Here is a 20,404-nt window from a genome sequence, read left to right on the forward strand (position 1 = left end):
GGGGGCGGCAGCCGGGGAGCCCCGCCGCCCCGGGGGCCACTTTGTCCGCCCCGGGGCAGCCCGGGGGCGGCCGCCGCATCCCAAGCGCATCCCTCTGCCCCCCGGAGCGGCGGGGGCGAGGCAGCTGCGCCTCTTCCTTCCTTCCCTCTCCCCTCCTCCCCGGCCAGCTGTTTTGGCCACATCTGTCCCCGGCTGGCAGGAAGCCCCCCGGGGCGGCGGGGCCGCGGGGCCGGAGGGGAAACCGCCTGCCAAAAGGCGGCCGGCAGCCGCCCCGCCTGCCTCCGGGGTGTGGGGGAAGCGGCGGCTGCCTCCCTCCAGCTCCTCTTCCTCGGCGGCATCCCGCCCTGCCCGCCTGCTCCTGCAGCCCCGGAGCCCGGTCCCAGCCCGGTTTGGGAGCAGGAGGGGGGCGGAGGAGGCACGGGACGGCCCGCCCGGGGTTTGAAAGCCGCCGTGCGGGGCAGGGGGAGGCTGCGCTGCCTCCGGGCTTTAGGTGCGAGGGCGCCCAGCAGCTGTCAAAGTCGCAGGGCGCTGCGCTCTGGGGCTGGCTCGGGCTGCTCAAGGCGTCCCGGGGGAATCGCCTGCTTAACTTTTCGGTGGCTGGCACGCTTACATCGCTTTCCCCCCCACCCCCCCCCCCCCACCCCCGTGAGATTAACACGCACGTGTTTAGAAGTAGAAAAGTTACGAGACCTAACTTTGCACAGGAGGATCCCATAACCGTCTGCGACCCGTGGTCCCCGTTCTCTTGGTGCCCTGTTGGGGTTAGCTCAGGAACACGGGTGGTTTTTTTCCTAAGTATCAGTGGAGCCTGTTTTTAGGGGCAGAGTGACTCCATACAGGCCCAGACAGATCGCACTTAGGGTTTGATTTCTACAGGTCATGAGTTGCTTCCTTTACCCGTTACAGTCAGTAAGGATCTGCTCGTGGATTCCTGCCGGTTTGTTGCTGTTCTTTCACCCTGCTTCACACACTGCATCCCAAGTGCTGGCACCTTTAAACAAGAAACATTCGTTGTTTAATAGTAGCATTATCCCATTATGTAAGGTGGAAAGCAATTTTTTCCAGAAACCTTCTAAACACAACGTGTCATCCCCCTTTGATTGCTAAATGTTAATTTTGCAGTTGCAGATGTTAGGCCTGGCTGAAGGGTTACTATAGTAAATAATATGCAACTGTTACATTGTGTTGAAAACACAGCCAGGCACCAACTTTCATCTTTAACACTGCTTCTGTGTGCCGGTCTTCAAAATGTTTTAAAAGTGACAGAGCAGGATGCTTTTTCAACTGTAGTAGTGCTAAGTGTATTCAAGGGTTTGCTCTCTTAGAGATTGAAGCTTGTGTAAAGAAAACGTGGGGATTATGAATGTTATTGAAACAGTTTTGTGAGCGTGAAGTCCCGATGAATTCTTGCCAAGTGTTATGGGTTGGTGGGATATTCTGTAACTGAGGGCTGTGAATGAATGCCAAACTGTCATCTTCCGAAGTTTTAAGGCAACTCTGAAAGTGATGATTTTGCTTATCTTAGTTCTATTTCTGTGAGTTGGATTTGTATAGGAAAAACTGGCTACTGGCATAACTAGTTAGTACCTCTTTGTAAAATGTTGCTTTACTGGTTGCAATTTAGAATAATATGCAACCAAGACTATAAATAACTTTCCATTTAATTAAAAGTGATATATCTTTGTTAAAGATGAGATCTGGGTTAAATAATTCAGTAGCACTTTATTTTATAACTCACGATGCATTATTTAAAAGTAGCTATATTTAGACAGACAACTCCCATTTAGTTTAAGGGTGTTGTATGTTTGCTGTTGTAGTAGTTGGTGATCAGTGGTTACATGAAACCACTAGAGCAAGGAACATCAGGGAACTGCTCTTTTACCCAGCTAGTCCCTTTCATTCAAATTAGATTTGTTAAGCTTCACTTACTCTGTGAATGTGTTTGTAAGCTAAGGTTTTAATTAAATGGATGGGGTTTGTCTTACGGCTAAGAATAGACTTTTGAAAGAACCCAAAACATGTATATTACATTTATCATTGATGTTCGTGGGCCATTTAACACGGCGCTATTTTTCTCTGGAGGTTGCTTATATACTTACTTGAAACATTTCAGCAACATGGTATTGATTCCTTAGCGTAGAACAGTACCCAAAAGTCTCTGCTGGTAATTGTTTTTATTTTACTTAAGGAAGATGTTATTTTTAGATGTTTTGGTACAGTTGATCATTTGTGAAAGCTACCATATGGTGATTCTTTGCAGACAGAACCCTTCAGTAGTGGATTTTTTTTTTTAGCATCTATATAATAAGATTTAGCAAAAGCATGTAGAAGAGCAAAACCTCTTCCCTGGCGTAAAAATAGGTATGTTGATCTCTAACACCTGTAGCGCTCACAGTGAGTTTTGAAGCTTTGCCCTCTTCTTCCTAAGTGCAAACAATTAATTACTTGGCCAAGGGGGTGGGGAGAGGGTGAAAGACAGAATGGGAAAATGGAAAGAAAGAATATGTAATTACACTGAAGTTCATTGCTCGTATATGATATGCTAATCGAATGCTTACTGTTCTGCTTAGAAATTTGTAGTCCAATTTTGCCACCACTTGCTCAAATTGAACAGTTAGTTCCTCTGCAAATGGCTTGGTTGATTTCAGTGTAACTGTTTTTACAGTAAATCATTGCTAGAAAAGGATGGATGGTAGGCTGGACATTTATGTAACTGCTATTCTTGTTGTATTTTAATTTATCTATACTTATTCCTCACATTTTTAGAGGCACGTCTCGTGTCAAAATATGGCCATTATTTATTTCCCCAGTACAGAAAACCTGAAGATCAACATGTTTTATTTTCTGCAAAACCGAGGAGGAGACAATAAGTTGCAGCACAAGGGACCAAACTGTTCTGTGGGACAACACCTTGCTTGTATCTAGGAGCTGTTCACTCCAGCCGCATATGTGTTTATGGAGTGATACTGTGGCAGTAGGGGAGCCAGGACTGAAATTAATTAGCACTTCTACAAGATTAAAGCCAGCATCTTTGAACCTTATCCTGGAAGCTGTTGCATCTGTGGAGCACATATGTGTTCCCTGGAGGAAGTGCAACAGAATAAACAGGTGGCAAGTACCCTGTGAAGCTGAGCAGTTTTGAGCTGAAATCCCAAATGGAGAGTGTTGAAACAATTCTTGATTTCATTGTGTCTACCCACAACTTCTTCCCTTCTACGATACCTCAATATTTAGTATGTAAGAAGTGTCTTGGTAAAAACCGCTTTTGAAATGTATGTTTTATTTTTATGAGGATGTTGGAAAACTGTAGTCAATTTTGAAGCAGTGTATATAATGATGTACAAGCAGTGTTATATTGGGGATTTAAATTGTGGAAAGTTCTCCTTGCATCTGCATTAAATATGTCTTTTTAACTTTTAAAGATGCTGGTTAAGACAGTGCTGGTGCCTTTCTTAAATGAAACAGATGATTTCTTTTTTTTTTTTTTGGGCTGCAGTATGAAAACTCTGCCTGTCATCAGCTAGGTTATAATTTCTTTAAAGTTAATGCTGTAGTGCAAAGTACACTTCTTAAAAAGATGGTCTTGTTTTAGTTCTTTATCGCTGGAACCTGTCGAGACAGGGAGGTTCAAATCAGAGCTGACACTTTTTTTCCCCTCCCTGCTCATCTTGGGGGCAAGTACAAGAAAATAGATGAAGTGGTCCCTGGTGCTTGGAAGCAGAGCAGTTAGAAGAGTATGGTTATAGCTCCTACTCCTGTCTTGAGTACTCTCTGCTAAAAAGTGGGTATGAAGAGTAGCACTTTCATTGCTGACCTGGCTTCCTACTGAGATGGGTCCATGTGCAGTTAATGGGAAAGCTCTGCTGGATACGTGTTTTGCTCTCAAATCTGCGATTGGGTGTCTGGCCTGTGTTTATTTTTGGATGAAGCAGACATTCTGGAGCAGAAAGCATGAATCAGGAAATATAAGGAAATAGGGTGTATTTAGTGAGATAAATACACTTGCAACATATCAGGGAGAACGCTTTCTTCACCTCCTTCACCCTAAGTGTTTTTGTTTGCTTGTTTGTTTGAAATAATGAAATTACTGTAGTGTGGGAGCTTTTCTGAAGTACGGCTATGTTATAATTAGTGGAAATGATACAGTGCTATTTAGTTCAATTGCAAGAGTTGCTACCAGAATTAACTCGTCTGGGGTCTTAATATATTTTTTTTAGATATCCTAAATCATTATGGAGTAATAAAAGTAAATTAATTAAATTCCCACTGTGTTTTTATTGGCCTTAGTGGATAACACCAGCCATTTAGGAACTGAGCCTTCAAAAAGTTTTTAAACTCTTCCATATGGTGACATTTCGCAGTGCCAAGTCCCAGTAGTCACTTCCTGTTTGTTTCTGGTATACATTTCTCTCCGATTGCTATAGTTTGTTAATTCACCTAAATGTAAAGTGCCGTTGTTGGTGTTGGTGCTAGGCTTCGTGAACGTCATTCTCTGTAATGTAATCTGCTTTATCTAGCTTTTATTATTTGGTAGGTCCTGATTTACTCAGCTAAATAGTGGTTGATTCCTTTCTGATTAAGGAAATGTGATTTTATGTACCAGAATTTCTCAAGAGAATGCCATGGTAGCAAATTTAACCCTCCTGTGGGTTCTGTATGTGCATTAGAATTGCCTGAGTCCGCATGACTTCAAAATGCATTGTAATTTGCCATTTATTTTGCCACTGCGGTAACATAAGTAGCGTCACTAAACTTTATCATCGTGTTTACACAGCGTGGGGCAGAACTAAGGTGACCCAGTGCACAGCAATCACCCTCGCCCTCTTGGCACCTGACGGCGTCTGCTGAAACGTTTGAAGGGTGCTGCAGGGTATCTGTCGTCAGTATTATATTTCCCATGATTTTCATCCTGCAGTTGAATTACTTGTCCACCGCATGCATTGTATATACATCCTTGGTCAAGTGTTCCACCAACTGTTTTTCACAACTGTCGCAAAATCTCTGGCAAATTTTATTCCCTCCTTACATCGTGGAGTTCTTTAACCTCATTTCCAAGTGAGATATTTGGAATCAGGCACCAGTGCATGCCACTGATACATGCAGACACACATACTAAAGCAGAGAGTAATAAATGTAAGTTTTCATATACGTATGTGTATTATGCAGTTCTAGAGAACGCGTGGAAGAATTAAAATAGTTTTCAGCGTGAAATGGTGTGCAATATTTGTTGCTTCCTGTACTTGATGCATCTCTACGTAAGGTTTCAAAAAAAGGGTCGATTAATGGAAAGTTTCAGCCAAAACCATGGGAGTTTGAGGAAGTTAAAAATGACTGAACATGCTCTGTTGAAGGGAGTAGGGTTAGCCTGGAAAGAGTTACACTATTTAAAGCATAGTGGTCATTACCACTCCAAATTCTGACACATGTTTGTATAAAACTGAAATGAAATCTGCTAAGGCATTTTAGTGATGCGTATATTGGCAAAGCTTAAATTGCTAGTGAAGTATCAGAAAGGGGGAGCTTAAAACATTTTTCAGTGGATATTTGCAAGAGGGTCTTCACAGAAAATGTTGCTTTTTTTTTTCTTTCTAGAATCATTAAAGGATTAATGCTGTTTTGTATTGAAAAATAACAGAAATCATACTTTTTTTTTTTTTTTTTTTTCCCCCTCAGCCAGCTGGTGAGCTGTGAATGTGAAAAAAAAGACAAGATAATCACAGTCTCATCTTTAACATAAGAGATTTGGATTGTTTTGTGTTTTGTTCTAAGGAGTTGGGGAATGCTTTTCTCTCAAGATGATCAGGTGAAACACATTGAGCTTATTCTGCAATTTAGAGAGCATTTCTGGTTTTAAGAAGCACAAGGAGAGACTAATTGAAGAATAAATGACAACTGGGAATCCTTTTCTGAGGTGTCTTATCTTGTGAGCTTCATATGCACAGTCCTGAAGACATATAACAGTCATGCCAGAGATCAAGAAAGGACTTTTCTATAGCTGGATCTTTATCCATGTAAGGCTATATAGATAATTTGTGGACATTTTAAATTGTTTCCAAAAGTTACATCAGAATCCATGATACAGGACTGCTGTATGGCTAGCTGGGCAATCCAGCTTGGTTTGGATATGGGTAACAGAACACACAGAATTACAGTGATTTTGTAATTGAAGTAGTGATCAAAAGAATAGTCTGTCTGGCTATCAGAAAGCCTTTATCTGAAAGGAAGTATTGAATCCTCTTGACTAGCTGAAGACGATAAAAGGCAGCTTAGACCAGTGTTCTTGCTCTGGAGCTACAAAGGCCTAAGTTTTTTTTTTTTTCTTTCTTTCTTTTTTTTTTTTCCTCAATAGTGTTACTTTCATTTTCTTTGAACTCTGACCAACTATGCTTCTGTAAGGGCCCTACAGAGCAGCATGTATAGACTGGAGGCTTCAAAATCTAAGTACAGCAAGCAGGTTATATTAAGTGTGTATTTGTATGTGGTTTCATTGAAGCTTCAAATATGGAGTGTTGGGTATAAAAGAATGTTTCTGTATTCATTTCCGTGTTTTGGTGGTTTTTTTTGCTCTTCTGATAGTGATGATTAATACATGGCTCGTGTCTTGTGGAGGTAGTTCAGTAGCTCACCTAGACTGATGCTACTAGTGGAGGAGCCACAAGAGCTGTGTTTTGTCTAGTTGGCCATTATTTTTTCGAGATTCTTCTGCTTTTTCACATAATGTTCTTTATTATTATTTCTAACACAGGTGGATGTGATATTATAAAGTTATTGATAACATGGCTAGCTTTTTTTTTTTAATTTTTATGCTCTGATACCTGGACCTTGTCTTTAATGAAAAAAATAACTCATGCTTTCACCTTTGTTTTCTTTGTTGCCTTTTCTGTTTTATACTTTCTCATCCTATCTACAAAATGTAAGTTTCACTCCAAATGTTCTTTAAAACAAGACAAGAAACAAGAAACATGGATCAGGCTGCTTAAATACCAGTGCAGTAGCAATAGCTCTATTATACTAAGTTCAAGCCACAACACTCATTTTGCTAGCAATGGCAAAAAGCCTAGCTTGGGGGCATCCATAATTTACATCCTCCACATTATAATAATAAAAAAATCATTCTTTCTTAATGTAAACATTGCATTTATCACAACAAACAAGCTTAACACTGACCCCAAATAAATATTATTTCATTGATATGCTAAAAATAAGAACACAGCATTAGATGGTATTTAAAATGAAATCAGAGATTTATTCTAGTAAAACAGTTAAGCACATACTGAAATACTTCAGTCGTCCTGTACACTTTTATATGATTAATTACTTCTTAAAATTAAGCCGGCGCTTAAGTGCTTGTTGGATGTGGGCCATCAAAATTTTGTACGCAAAGTCAGAGCATGGTTGACTTATAAAACTTTTACCGTGTAGGAATTATGCCGATATATTGCACAAGGATGAAGAAATAGCAAATAAATTTTTTTTTCCAGCTATTTTTTTTTCTCCTCGTTTGACTAATGTTCCCGTTTGGAAATATTTCACCGCTTAGATACTGAAAGCACGATAACCGAGCTATGCCCCTTGGGAGGGTTAGGATTATTGTAATGAAATCGGCAAGACTTTCTACTTGATGAGAATTTATTTGTTTATTAGATGGGCGGCGTGAGATTTACGATGCTCCGAACCGTTCATTTCCTTGCCTTTAAATGTTTGGGTTTTGTAAATGGTGTGAGAGAGCGTTACATTATTGTCACTTAGCAACCCTAATAGGTTTTTGAAGCAAAGTAGTAGCGCCGGTGGTGAGCCTCCCATGCATCCGCAGGGTGGGAAAGAAGAGGAACCCCTCTGTGGGGAGCCACCGGGAGGGCTCCTGGCCAGCCAGTGCCAGGGTCTCTCGAGGTCTCTTTGTGCTGAAGGAAGCTGGCCGTGCCGTCGGTGTCGTTTTGCACTTCTGGCATCGTTCCGTGCTGCGAAGATCTGCCGAGGTCTTTCGTGCCTGTGGAGATTTAAGTGGATCTAAAGGGCTGTCATGCTGCTCTGGTCAGTTATGTCCCGTTGTGTGGTTGCTTAAATTTAGCAACTCAGTTTGGCTGTCTTCAGTTTGACAGCTGGTAGTCCTGATAGCTGCTGTAAATGCTCAGGAGCAAGAGGGAGGTCAGCGTCTTCCCAGCTCTTGGTGGGAAGGGTGGCTTTCTCTGGTGGAAGCAGCCAAGGACGTCAGCGTGGCTCGCCAGCGGTCCCGGCTGCCCATCAGGCAGACCTCTTCCCTCCCAGTCCACGCTTTGCGTTGATCGTGAGGACAGGCACATACTTCTGTGTTTGTTTTAATGCTCCCATAGAGACATCTCGCTGCTTGATCTGTCTCTTCTTCCCTTCCTGCTGCTGTCACTGTTTCTTCAGGAACTAACTGCAGCTGAGGAAGGGTGGCTTCCCTGCAGCCTGTGACACTGCGAGGCTTCTCCCAGTCATCCCCATGAAGACAGGAGCTGCCAAAACCTCAAAAGTTTGCTGGGCATGGAGTCTCACAGAAGCTGCAGATATATGAGGTTGCTCCTTTGGATCATTTCACTCCACGCTGCCTGCTTCAGGGGTACTGATCTATCTTGGGAGCAGACAGTTCACTGGTATAACTGGATAACTGCACCCTTTTTGCTGATTTTTCAGCTGCTATTGCCATTTTTGCCTGATATTGTGGGGAGCTTCATGAGTTACTGTATTGACAAACATTGACTGGCCTCTGTCTCAGCCTTCTGTTCGAGTCAAAGTGAAAAAAGAGAGTGAAAAGGGTAAAAGGGATTGTGGTAAGTCAAGGATCCCATCACTGAAAGAATATGATGTAGTTCTTGGTGTGTACACTAATTCCTTCTATTGGATGTTAACTGGATGTATTTATAAGCCATGGATTCTGCCTGGGAAGAATTCTGAGAGGGTGCAGACCTGTGGTGGGGAGCTAGGAAAACTGACTTACTTGGGTTTGAGATGAAGAGCAAATGTTTCTGATTAAACCAGAGCTTTTAAGGAAATAAAAAAAAAATATTTTTATCATTTACACAGCTTCTCATTAAAAGCAAAATAAACAGGAATACCCTTCAGAGCTTTGAAGCCCAAAGTCCTATCTGATGTTGTTAAACTTGATTTTCTTCCCCCGAGTGAGTTAACCTGTCTGAGCAAACTTTGCACGTAATCTGGAAGTTTGCATTATATGGGAGGGAGGAAACAATTTCAGAGAGCTTTCTTATGTAGCTCAGTTAACTGCAACTTGAGGGTGTTTTTTTTTTGGTGTGTATCGTTTGTTTTGTATTTGTTTTTTGTTATAATGAATGAACTATGAATGAATCCTGGGCTAATACACGTATTTCTGTGCAGCTTCGTGCCTGCTTCTCGAAAAGCAGGGACTTTTACCTGTACTGAGTCCACTGCTTCACTTCTTTTCGAGAGAATAATTTGAACAATGTGCCTCAAAACTCAGTGCAGGCAAGGTAAAATTTACACCTGGGACACTTCACTGCTTAGGCCAGTAGTCTCCAAGCTACCCTGATCCACTGGCAAATAAGGTTTCAAAAATGCAAAAGCAGTTAAACAAATTAGGGCTGGTGCTTCTATCCTGTCTACTAGATGGCAAGCTTCCTCCCTTGCCCCGCTTGCTAATTTTATAAAATAGATGAAAGAGAAGTACTCAGGGCTTCAGAGGGCTGTCAGGTTTCTGTCTGTGTCCCTGATGCTGCACTGAAAAACTGTGTTCTGCTGCTTCCTCAGCATTTCAAAGGAAAAGGAGATATTAATAAGTACAGAACTTCTGATGGGCTCTTGTCAAAAGGAAGCTATTAAATGTGCTGGCAATGTCAAGCTGCACGTAAAAAACCCCATTGGTACTTTTGCATATTATCTCATGTTACCTGGTGCTACCAGGTAAATGTGACTGCAGTGAATAGCTGTGGTTTTTGAAAGAATACCTAATCTTTATTTCAGTTTCTTTAACCTTTGCATAGCCCTGATTATACGTACACTTCAGGAGATCCTAATTCTTGCATAAAGAAACCAGTAGTTCTGTGCATGTGTGTATGACTACATATCAATATATATTTTTTTTCCTTTTTGCTTACACCATTTAGGGAAAAAGCAACTCAGTTTTTCACTTGGTTGGTGCCTCCACCATCGAGGAGGAGATAAAAGGAGTTAACATCATAGGTTCTGCTCTTTCCCCACCCTTCCTCAGCAGTTTTACAAAGGGCTGCTATTTCAAATTACCCTTTGAGCCCGTGATAAACCTGTGTCGCTGGGAGGCTGTCTCACAGCAAGGAGTTGGAAATGACCGGGAAATTTTCTATTTTTCTATTTGAGTAATAAAATAAAGGATGATTATACCTTTTCTTTGAAATACAGACTAAGGTTATTTATAGCTAATCCACAGTTTAAATTACTGTGTGTAGGTGTGAGAGGTTATAGAGAGGGGCTTGTTGTAGGGAAAAAATATTTATGGGGTTGATACAGAATCATAATAATTATTTGGGCTGGAAAGGACTTCTGGACTCCCAAACCCATGCTTAAAGGAGAGACATTTTCAAAACAACGTTAGGTTGCTCAGAGTCATTCTTTGCAAATAATGTCTTACAGATCACTAAAATGTGGTTCCTGATATGTTTTAAATGAGGTATTCCCTGTCTCCCTTACACACAAGTGTCAAGGATAACTTGTATCTGCTAAGGAGGATGTGTCAGTACTTAAAGGCTTGTTTAAATACCTCCAGAGGCAAAAAATAAAATTACTTCTTTTCAAAGCTACAACTTTAAGAAAGGTCATAGAAGGTAAAAGTGGCTTTGCTTCCCTCCCATACTTTCTAACATAAAATAGGAGTGAAACAGCGGGTTTTCTGTCTATTCAGCAGAGTGCAAGTGTACACTTACTGTACCTAATTAGGAGTATTTTAAATAACTTTGTTTGCATTACAGATAAAGCTATGTGAATGCAGATCAATGGTATGAAGCCATGTCAAGTTCTAAAACCTTTCTCATTTTTCTAAATCTCCCTGGACAGATTTCTGTCTACAGTAGCACTGGTTGATTTGCCATAAGACTGTATGCTGCTTTAGTTAAAATTTTAAGACTACAATTTAAGATCCAGTCAGAGGAGCTGAGAACTAAACTCCTTTTTGGCAAGAGGAAACTACAAAATCTTAAGTTATTTCCATATTTTCTGTCTTTTTTTTTTTTCTTTTACTCTTTTCTTTTTTTTTGTCATTCTGTATGACCTAGGGTTTGACCAAGACGCAGAAAAATGCCACGGAGAGTGTCTGGATAGCGCTGCACCATCTTCACAGTTCCTCCCGCATCGCTGGGTCTCATCAGCAGAGGTGATCCTGCACCTCTTGCGAGTGCTGAGGGGTGACTCACATGTCATGAGTGTGGTACAGAATAGCACATCCATCTAAATGCAGCAAAGAAATAATTGGCACAGGAACTTGTTGAAAGTAGGCTTCTTGGCCCTTCATGTCCATGATATACTTTTAGTGTTTTCCCTCTGAAAAATACTTTGTCGTCAATGTGATTATAATACTTTTCAAGCTATGCAGTTTATTTGAAAGGCTGTCTGTCTTCTCTTTGAGCCCAAACTTGATCTTCCCTTTTACTTGACCTTGAACCTCTTAAACTTTGTGGGTCTTGAGTTGTTGCTAATACCACTAATCGGTTTTACTACAGCATATGGCTATGGAGAAATACTGATTCCAGCTCTTCTTCCCAAGGTGCTAAGCAATACTGAACTTGTGATTCATTATGTGCACAGAGTTTTGTAGTGTACAAAAAAAAAGAGGGTTTTCTGTGTTTTTCTTTCATTGGAGAGGTATGTAATATAATTTATAGAAAAAGAAATGTTTAAAACAAAATTAATATGTAATATCCATAGGAAAAAATAGTTGTAGGTCATGCTGAATTTTTCTTGAAACATTTGATCAATGATTAAAACCTAAGAATATGTGCAAGTCTGTAGTACTGCTGTCTTAAAAACACTTGTAATAGAACTTACAGGTGGGTACATGGTGTACCAACTTATTATTCATCCGATAGGTATAAAGAAGGAAAAATGTTCTGGCACTTCTACCATTTCTAACATTTAATGGTTGCTTTTGTTTTAATTGCAAAATTACCTGATTTTTAGGTGGAAAGGTAGAAAATCACTAGCAGTATCTTGTTAAGTGGTATAATAGACTGAATTGTTCTTTCCTTTACAGCCTCCTAAATTTGACAGAATCTACACTTAATTTTTACCCTAGGGAATGGAGCTTACAGTGAGACTTTCTATACATGCTATGTGAGAATTGCTTATTCTCTTCTATATTTCAGCACTGCGTATAGCTTGGTTATTCCCATCTTTGCAGATGTTTCTTTCAGGTTTAAAATTTGGGAAAAGCAGTGCCAGGCATGAAGCCTGAAGTTCAGGCAGTTCCCTGACAAAGTTCAGAGTAGTGCCTATTATAGAAGCACTGTTTATATTGTTCCAGTTAAGAACATCATAGCATGTCTATTACAACTATCTCCTTTTATATGTCGGCTATAAAACCTAATTCTAAACTGAAACAAGAATGTAGTCTTGGTGTTTTATTGCTTGGAGTTAATATACAGTGAAAGCCCATTTGAGAGTATTCAAGAGTAAATGCTGCTCCTCATTACAGTTTCTCTTGGCAACCTGGGCTGGGTTCATTGCACACAGGCAAGCAGCTGTCTGAGCATTGGTGGGAGGTTTTTGTCGTCTTTGTTATTTTCACAAGTTGCATAGAGAAGAGTACAATTTGAAATGTCAGCATCCTGGGATTTCGACAATGGGAATGGATATGCTTAGTGTTCCTAAAAGCTTCCGTGGAAAAGTGAAGAATGGAGAGGGCAGCCAGCACATTTCGTCAGTGCAATTTAAATGTAACGTGTGGGACAGCTTCCTTCTGAAGCAAGATCAAAGCGTAGGTAGAGGATTGTGTGCAAACAGCAAAATAACTTGGGAAGAGCTTTTTGGGCAGTGTCTTGGAGACTTGGAACTGCATGTCACAGTAAAAAGCTTAACTTGACTGTCTCTTTCAGTGACCTGAAAGTTTTTTTTTTTTTTTTTTTCCCCACCTGGACTTGGGCATAAATTTGCCAATAAATCTATTTATTTATTTATTTTAATCAGCTTTTAGGGCATCTTCACTGTCATCATGGCCAACAGAAGCTCAAGTGAAAGCCCAGCGGAGGAGGGTGTGGGCAGTGCATCAGCAAGGAGGGTGTAGTACTTCATCCACTCAAACCCGATGTAAAGAAACATGGAGTAACACTGGAGTAGGAGTGACTGTGTGTGATTTAGTGCTTTGTGCACTATGCTCAGTACCCACCTTACCTTCTGTGTTCATAGTAAGCAGATCACACCGAGGACATTTATAGCAAACAAGAAACAGGATTTAAGTGCCTCTAGGTTGTGCTCACTGATGCATGCAAGCCCCTAAAAGTACTGTAGGGCAGCTTGGTCGGTAAGGTGATCTGTGGGTCTTACATCTGTAGCACCGTGTCAGCTATTGCCTGACCTAATGGCTTCGTAACAGCTTTTCTCCCAGAAGCTAGTGTACGTGACTGGTTGATGCTTATGGGACAAGCTTAATTCTGTGGGTGGATCTTAAAAGGGAAGATGTTGCCTGGAGGGCAGCATTCAGCCTATGAAAGTGCTCATTATTTTTCCACAATCTGTAGCTCCTGAGGCACTCTATTCTTTGTTTGCCTTACTTCTCCTCAGGTGGGTTCCTATCCATGAATTTGTGATGCTGTTTCGCTTAAGAGTGTGTTTTTAATTGCTGTTATCAGAGCCCAAATAGTAAAACATGACTGCCTGTCTTCTTAGAAACCCAGCTAACCCATTCCTTCTTTGAGGAGTGAAATGTTGATTTTCTCAGTCTTTTCTGTCTTCTGAGGATGAGAACCTATTTTAATTTGAGGATAGTTTTTTCCCTGATTGTCTGCTAGACAAATGTGGAAGGTGGCGTAGGCTAGTGGGATCAAAGGGCTGGGATGTGGAAGCAGGTTCTGGAAGCCCTTCTGTAATTATGAAGTTTTCATTTTTCAAGCCTCGTGTGTTCTGAAACATGTGTTTCCCTGCTGTAATTATCTGTGTGGCTGATGACTGTACTTATGACACGAGATTATATTTAAAGCTTATCTGCCAAACCAGAAAGGCTAGATTCTGCCCCCCTCCCTCCGTGAGTGAATGAGTGAATTTCTGAGGAGAAAGTTACAACTCCTAAGCTGAGACAGATACTACAGGATTTGTTGAACAATTGTTCAAAAAGCCTTTTAATTTTTTCTTTAGTTGAACTGTGTACCACTTAGCTGTTATGTCGCATGTCTGTGAGGCCTGTTGATTGCCCTCGTGGGGAGTAGGAATGGCCATGAATGAGCTGTTACACGAAACTCATTTTTTTGTTCTTGTGTTTTTTCTTTTCTAAAACAACTGGATGAGTTCAAAGGATTTACGTGTATCAGTGGACACTGGGGCAGGGTATTGGGCCATGGTGATCATCAGATATGGGAGACCAACGGTCAACAGCTATATTCTTGGCTGAGGTACAAGCAATTACTTGTTGTGAAAGCAGCCATGTAGGAATCTGTGCTAAAGCAGGATCCATGCACTGCCTATCCACATGTCAAACACAGGAGACCCCTTGAATGGTGGTAAAACAGTCAAAGCTTCAGTGTGTAGTTGTATGTTATGAGCTTCATTTTTTTAGTGTGCACTTCAGAGCTACTTTTACATGAAAAAAAATGTGCCTCTTCATATTATGTGTTTCTTTCTCTCTTTTTCCCTCTTTTTTTTTTTTTTTTTGTATCAGCTTTATTTTCAGCTGGTATACTGAGGACCCACCTACCTGGAAGACAGCGGTGCTGTACAGAGGCGCCCTAGCTGGCCCCAAGTGAACTTGCTTGCCTTCTGGATCCAGCGTAGCCATGTTGTGCTCTGTTCCCAAAGGAGCTAATTAGCTGGGGTGTTACATCATGCTACAGCGGTTATCTTGCTTCCAGTTCCAATGTACTTCATTTAGCGATAGCTCACATATCTCTGCAAAACACTGCATTGTATTGTTCAGGCCTGTCCCAAAATACGAGGAGAGATTTATAGCAGGGTACTCAATCCTACTTCCTTATTTCTTCACTCTTTGTACAGTGGTGAATGAGCTCCTCAGACTGGGATGATTTCTTCCATGCTGCTGAAGGGAGCAATTCTTTTCTCTTTTGTCTTCGTGTGGCTCACCACTGCACTCACCTTTCCCCATCTAGAACAGCCCTCGCTGCTTCACCTACTCAAGGTAACAATAGCTGTAGGAGCAGCCTGCTTTGGTTCTCTGTGGGCTTATTTAGAAGCGTGATATTTGAAGGATTGTGTGAGGAGGGAAGGGGAGTTGTATGATTCCTCTTTCTGAGGAGAGGAAAATCCAAAATCTTGCCCGTTCTCTGCAGGGCTGTCATTTGTTTTTTTCCTCACCTGAATGGTGCAACTCCAGGAGCATCTCGTTAACTGCCTTACTTCACTTCAGGTGAACAACCTAGGTCAGTGGATGTGGAAAATGGTACAAGTAAGAGCTGTCTCATGTTTTCAACCCCTTAGGTTTTTGTTGTCAGCAAAGAGTTACATAAAGCTGAAGCAGAAAGAGATTGGAACTGCCCTAGTCCAAATAAAAATGCCTACATTATGAGATGGTCTAATCAAGATCAGAGCTTCCCTGTTTCAAAATTTTCCAATGTGTGTTTGTTGCTTTCTTTATTTGTTTTTGTTTTTTTTTTTTAATCGCCCATTGACCTAAGAAATATAGTTATTGTAGTTAACAATACTGTTATAACACACACTGACAAAATCCAGATAACTCAAAGTTGGGCTGACACTTGATCCTTTACTCATACTATTGTTCCATAATATTTTTTCCTCCATGACATCATGAGCTATGAAAGTGCCAACATTTTTTTTTTCAAGCTGCCTAGCCTTTTCTTCCTTCATGGCATAACCTTTATGCTTAAAAATAACTTCTTTTGCTTTGTATTTAGTGCATATTTTGAGAGGAAACTGCTTGCCACGTGAGAATGTTTAACATCTGCGGTGGTTTTACCACCATATATTCAAAGCAGTTGGCACATGCATTTATCTGCAGGGGTACAATGACATTTTTCTCAGCAGCTGTATCCATGACAACAACTGGGAATGTCCATGCCTCCTCTTTAGTTTTCAGAAGAATATGAGTTCTTACCTTCCTAATGAAATGCCTGCAGGAAAAAGCTGTGCAATTTTAATCAGGCTGGATTCCCTTCAGCCATTAAATAATGGCCTCTTCCAAGTGCTTTAGTATCAGGAAGTATCAAAAGAACAAAACTAAAATGTGTGTATCCACATGCATTGGGAGAAGAGTGAGCCTCTGTTTCACCTGCTACAACGCAGTATGAATTATGATGGTAAAAATGAAGGTACTTTGGAAATTCACTTTATTTTCAGTGTGTACAAAGTGTGTAATTTAAACACTTAAGTTCAGAGCTGTAAGGAATAGTGTATCATTATGAAATTCATTTCTGTTACACAACAGAACTGTTTTCCATGTGTGCAGAAAGATGGAAGTTACTCCTGGGTAGTGGGCAGTCAGTCCGTCTTCAGTCGTAGTGAATGGTACAGTAAGTGGCACAGAAGTAGTAGATCAGGCAGCTCTTTAAGAGCACTCAGCATCCAGCAGATCCAAAGTGACTTATTTACATGCCTAAATGGGTGTTGTTAATGCTGACTGTTCTTGAAAATCTGATGGTGGTTAAAGTGGTCTCTTATCATGAATGGAGCTGAAGTAGGAGAATAAAACAAAGGGCACGGGTAACTTTGTTTTCTCTTAAACAGAAATCTGAATTCGAGGATGAGGCTAATCAACCTGCTAATACATAGGTTGCCAAAACCCTGCAGTTTCATAGGAGCTGAGGTTTTGATTGCTGTGAAGATGAAGGTATGAAGCTTGCTGCTTTGGGAGGTTTAACATCCATGTTAATGCCTCTTCTGCGTGCTTTCTACTCTGTTCTCATGAGCAGTTTCTGGACCTTCAAGAAGATCCAGCCATACCTCATTCTAGGTTTTCAAGTTGTTCATTGCTTTAGGAAACAAGAAACACTGACCATGACAGATGGTAGAAGTATTTAAATTGATTTATTCATAGTTAACTGTACAAATGTTGTATAGTTTTTATTCAGGAGAATGTGAGTGTGGGAAGTGGGGTAAAAGACAGCTTTCTTCTATTTTCTGCCTCCTGCTGTCTGGAAAGGAGAAGGGAGGAGGGAAGGGTACTTTGCACCTTCAGCTTTTGGGAATTTGCAGAACAGGGGAGCTGCAGAAATGGTGGAAGGAGATAAATGCAGAGAGTTTTTAGAAGCCCGGAGCATACTCAGTTGAGGAAAGCACTGAGAACTGCTGGTCGCTGGTCTACAAAGAAGAGTTCAAAGATGGGACTTGGCTTCTGAGGCTATGGGTAGTAAGGGAGAGGTTTGTGGGCAGTTCTTAAATATTTCACCTGGCAGTTCTGAATCTTCTCTACTGATAGTATAGTGATGTAGTTCATTAATTATATGGTACAATGTAGTGTTAGTTTCAGGGTTTGGAGTTGTTTGTTGTCTTTTGCTAAGCGTACCTCAAGGGAAGGAGGGCGGAGACTGGCTGGCTGATGGTTCTTCTGCCACACCACCCAACCTCAATTTATAACTGTAAAGGCTTGGATGAAAAGCCTCACAATTTCCAGGCAAAGGGAAGCAGCTGTAACAAACTCGTGAGTTCCGAGGGGCCACTTGGATCTGCTTCTAGAGAGAAATGTGTTCTCCAAAAGAGAATAACATATCTGGAGAGGCTGTTAAAAAGTCATTATGTGGAAGAACCGTCTGTCTTCCCCTCAGCGCAGGGACAGGCCTAGCTCGTCTCATGATTTGTGGAAGAAGCTAAAGGCAGGACAAAAACCCTCTGAAGGGGGGAGTTTTGGCATGTAATAAACAGAAGTCCCCTTTGCCTCTGAGCTGCTGCACAGAAGAGAGATTAAAAGTCCTTTTGCTGGGAAGGGTGTCAGGACAGTTTCTGTTTTGTTCTGAGCTCTTGGTGAAAGACCTTAGGACGTTTGCCTTGGGGATTCAAATCCTGAAGCTTTCATCATGGGTCGGGAACAGCTTCTCTTGGGTTTAGTGCATGAAGTAAATGGGAGTGCTTGTTCTTGTCAAAATGCAAGCAAAGGTTAAATACTATGCAAACTCTGGGAAGTTACTGTAGAGGATGAGAATATGGCCCTTTTATCCATTCAGGAAGCGTGGAAAGCTTTAGCAACCAATTTTAAAAAGATCACATCTATTATATGAGTGTAACTACATCTAAGAGAACTTAGATTTTGCAAACAAACCTTGGTAGGACTAAACATTTTATTTTACCAGAGTAGGGACTCGCCATCCTTTTTACAAGCTTATTTTCAGTTTCTGAAGCAGTTCTTTACTGTGAGGGTTGTGAAATGTCGGCAGTCCTGGTTACACATCCACAGGCACCTGCCTCCTCTGACCGCTGCCTGGCACGCACGTGCTTGGCTAGAAGAGGATGTACAGAAAACATCGGTGAGTAGATCCGTGCTCAAGAAGGTGATCCCAGAGAGCGACCTTTGGATACAGCTGGTTCACTGGGTTTACGCGTAAGGTTTCTCTCTATTTGCTGGCTATGGGTGGCACGGCTGGAGGGGTCACCTTCCCTTGTCCCCCCCCAGGGTGAATTGATGGGCAGCACCTGCCGCAGTGAGTCAGCAGGGTTCGGCTGGCATCTGCTGCGGCGGTCCCGCACCTGTTAATAGCATCTGTCAGCCAACCTTCAACAGTGTCAAAAAATAATGATTCCAGGAGCAGCAGCCCACTCCACAATTGTTTTTTTTATTGCTGTGTCTTGCATCGTGCCTTCCTCCCCTTGCGGAGTTGTTGGGAGCACTGTGCTTGCTTCTATTTCACAGCTTTTTTCTATTTCTTTTTTCCTTTTTTTTTCTCCAGTTTTAAATTTGTTACATCATCTCATTGCGAGTGATGTTTGGTTTATGCTGAATGCATACCTGATGTAACTACTCATTTGAGTACTTGGTCTCTATGCCAATAAACAATATACCTTGGCAGTGCTGAGCATTTTTTTCCAGTGAACATGTCAATGGTTGCGGAGACTGGATGGAAATAAAAACTCATCTATGATCTCAAAATAAGATGCACATTTTTGACAGCTGCACCACACTTATTTTTTACACTTTGTAGTTTTGTAGTGTCCAACAATTTTATCAAAGCCAGTTTTCTCTTAAGTTTTCTCAGAAAAAAAATTATATGCAGCCATAATATAGCAGCTCAATGAATTTCTTTTTAAACCTTAGTATTAGTTTTGGTGAATCAATTTATCAATAGAACAGGCTATTTCACTCAAAAGATCTAAAAGAGGGATAATTAGCTCTGTTGCTGATTCTGTCTGTCTGTCTTTTGTCTGATGGAGTCTGGAAGCAACTTAATAGAATATAAAGTATTTAAAATTTCATTATCTAAAATTGCTTGCCTTAATTCCATTCACTTTACATGTTGCAACACTGAATTAGGGTGTATTTTGTTCATAGCTGCTAATGAACTACGTTCCATTTACCTGCTTACTCCTAGGCTTCTCTAATAAAGTCACAAACTAATAAACTTCAGAGTTGAGGTACAGCAGATGTATCTGGAGAAGTGTCTGGCGATAATGGACTGATCTTCATCTCTTTTGTTACAGACAACGTGGAAACAGTCTAAAACTTATTTATTTTATTTTTTAAGGAAAGGGGATCTTTTAGCTTTTTGACATCAATATAATTTTTTAGCTAGACCTTTCCATGTAGGTTTGCAACACCGACGTGCCACATCCATGTAGCATTTCTCAAGAAATCTTTGAATTATTACCTTCAAATATGTATAATTTCATAAATGCAAATATTAGCATCTCTTTCATTAGAGGATTCATACTCCTTTTTTTATGTCTTGCATTTAAGAAACCACTTCATGATGCAAATAAATATAGATGACATCTGTCATCTGAAATGCTTTTAACCATCAATTTGAATATGACCATAGTGCTTTTTGAAGTGAAAATAGAGTAAGTTGGAAAAGCTACATGAAAAATTGATTAAAAAACTACTTTGCTCAACTGAATTGTTTTACAGAAAATATATGAAATAGACATAGTTATCAGGGCATAATAGAGGGAAATCCAACCTTCATATTGTGAATATAATAACTTTTTAATAAACTCTAAAAGGAGTAGTTAAGGTGGAATTCATTTCACTTCATTTCACTGATACCAAGGTTAGTCATCTACTTTGTCATCCAAACTGCCTGTGTAATTAACAGAAGGGAAAAAGTGCCTCTGC

At 40.8% G+C, this 20,404-nt stretch overlaps 1 protein-coding gene and 1 long non-coding RNA gene across 9 annotated transcripts in view; both read left to right on the forward strand.

Annotated features, from left to right (window-relative positions):
- Positions 1-5,662, forward strand: LOC308177564. The gene is made up of 2 exons (XR_013939258.1): positions 1-2,361; positions 2,816-5,662. It is a non-coding gene; the product is annotated as an uncharacterized lncRNA (long non-coding RNA).
- DGKH (diacylglycerol kinase eta) overlaps positions 1-20,404 on the forward strand; it is a 176,990-nt gene that overhangs the window by 7,145 nt on the left and 149,441 nt on the right. The gene's annotated exons all lie outside the window — the stretch shown is intronic.

This window comes from Anser brachyrhynchus (genome assembly GCF_964034855.1).
Source record: "Anser brachyrhynchus genome assembly, chromosome: 1".
NCBI lineage: Eukaryota > Metazoa > Chordata > Aves > Anseriformes > Anatidae > Anser > Anser brachyrhynchus.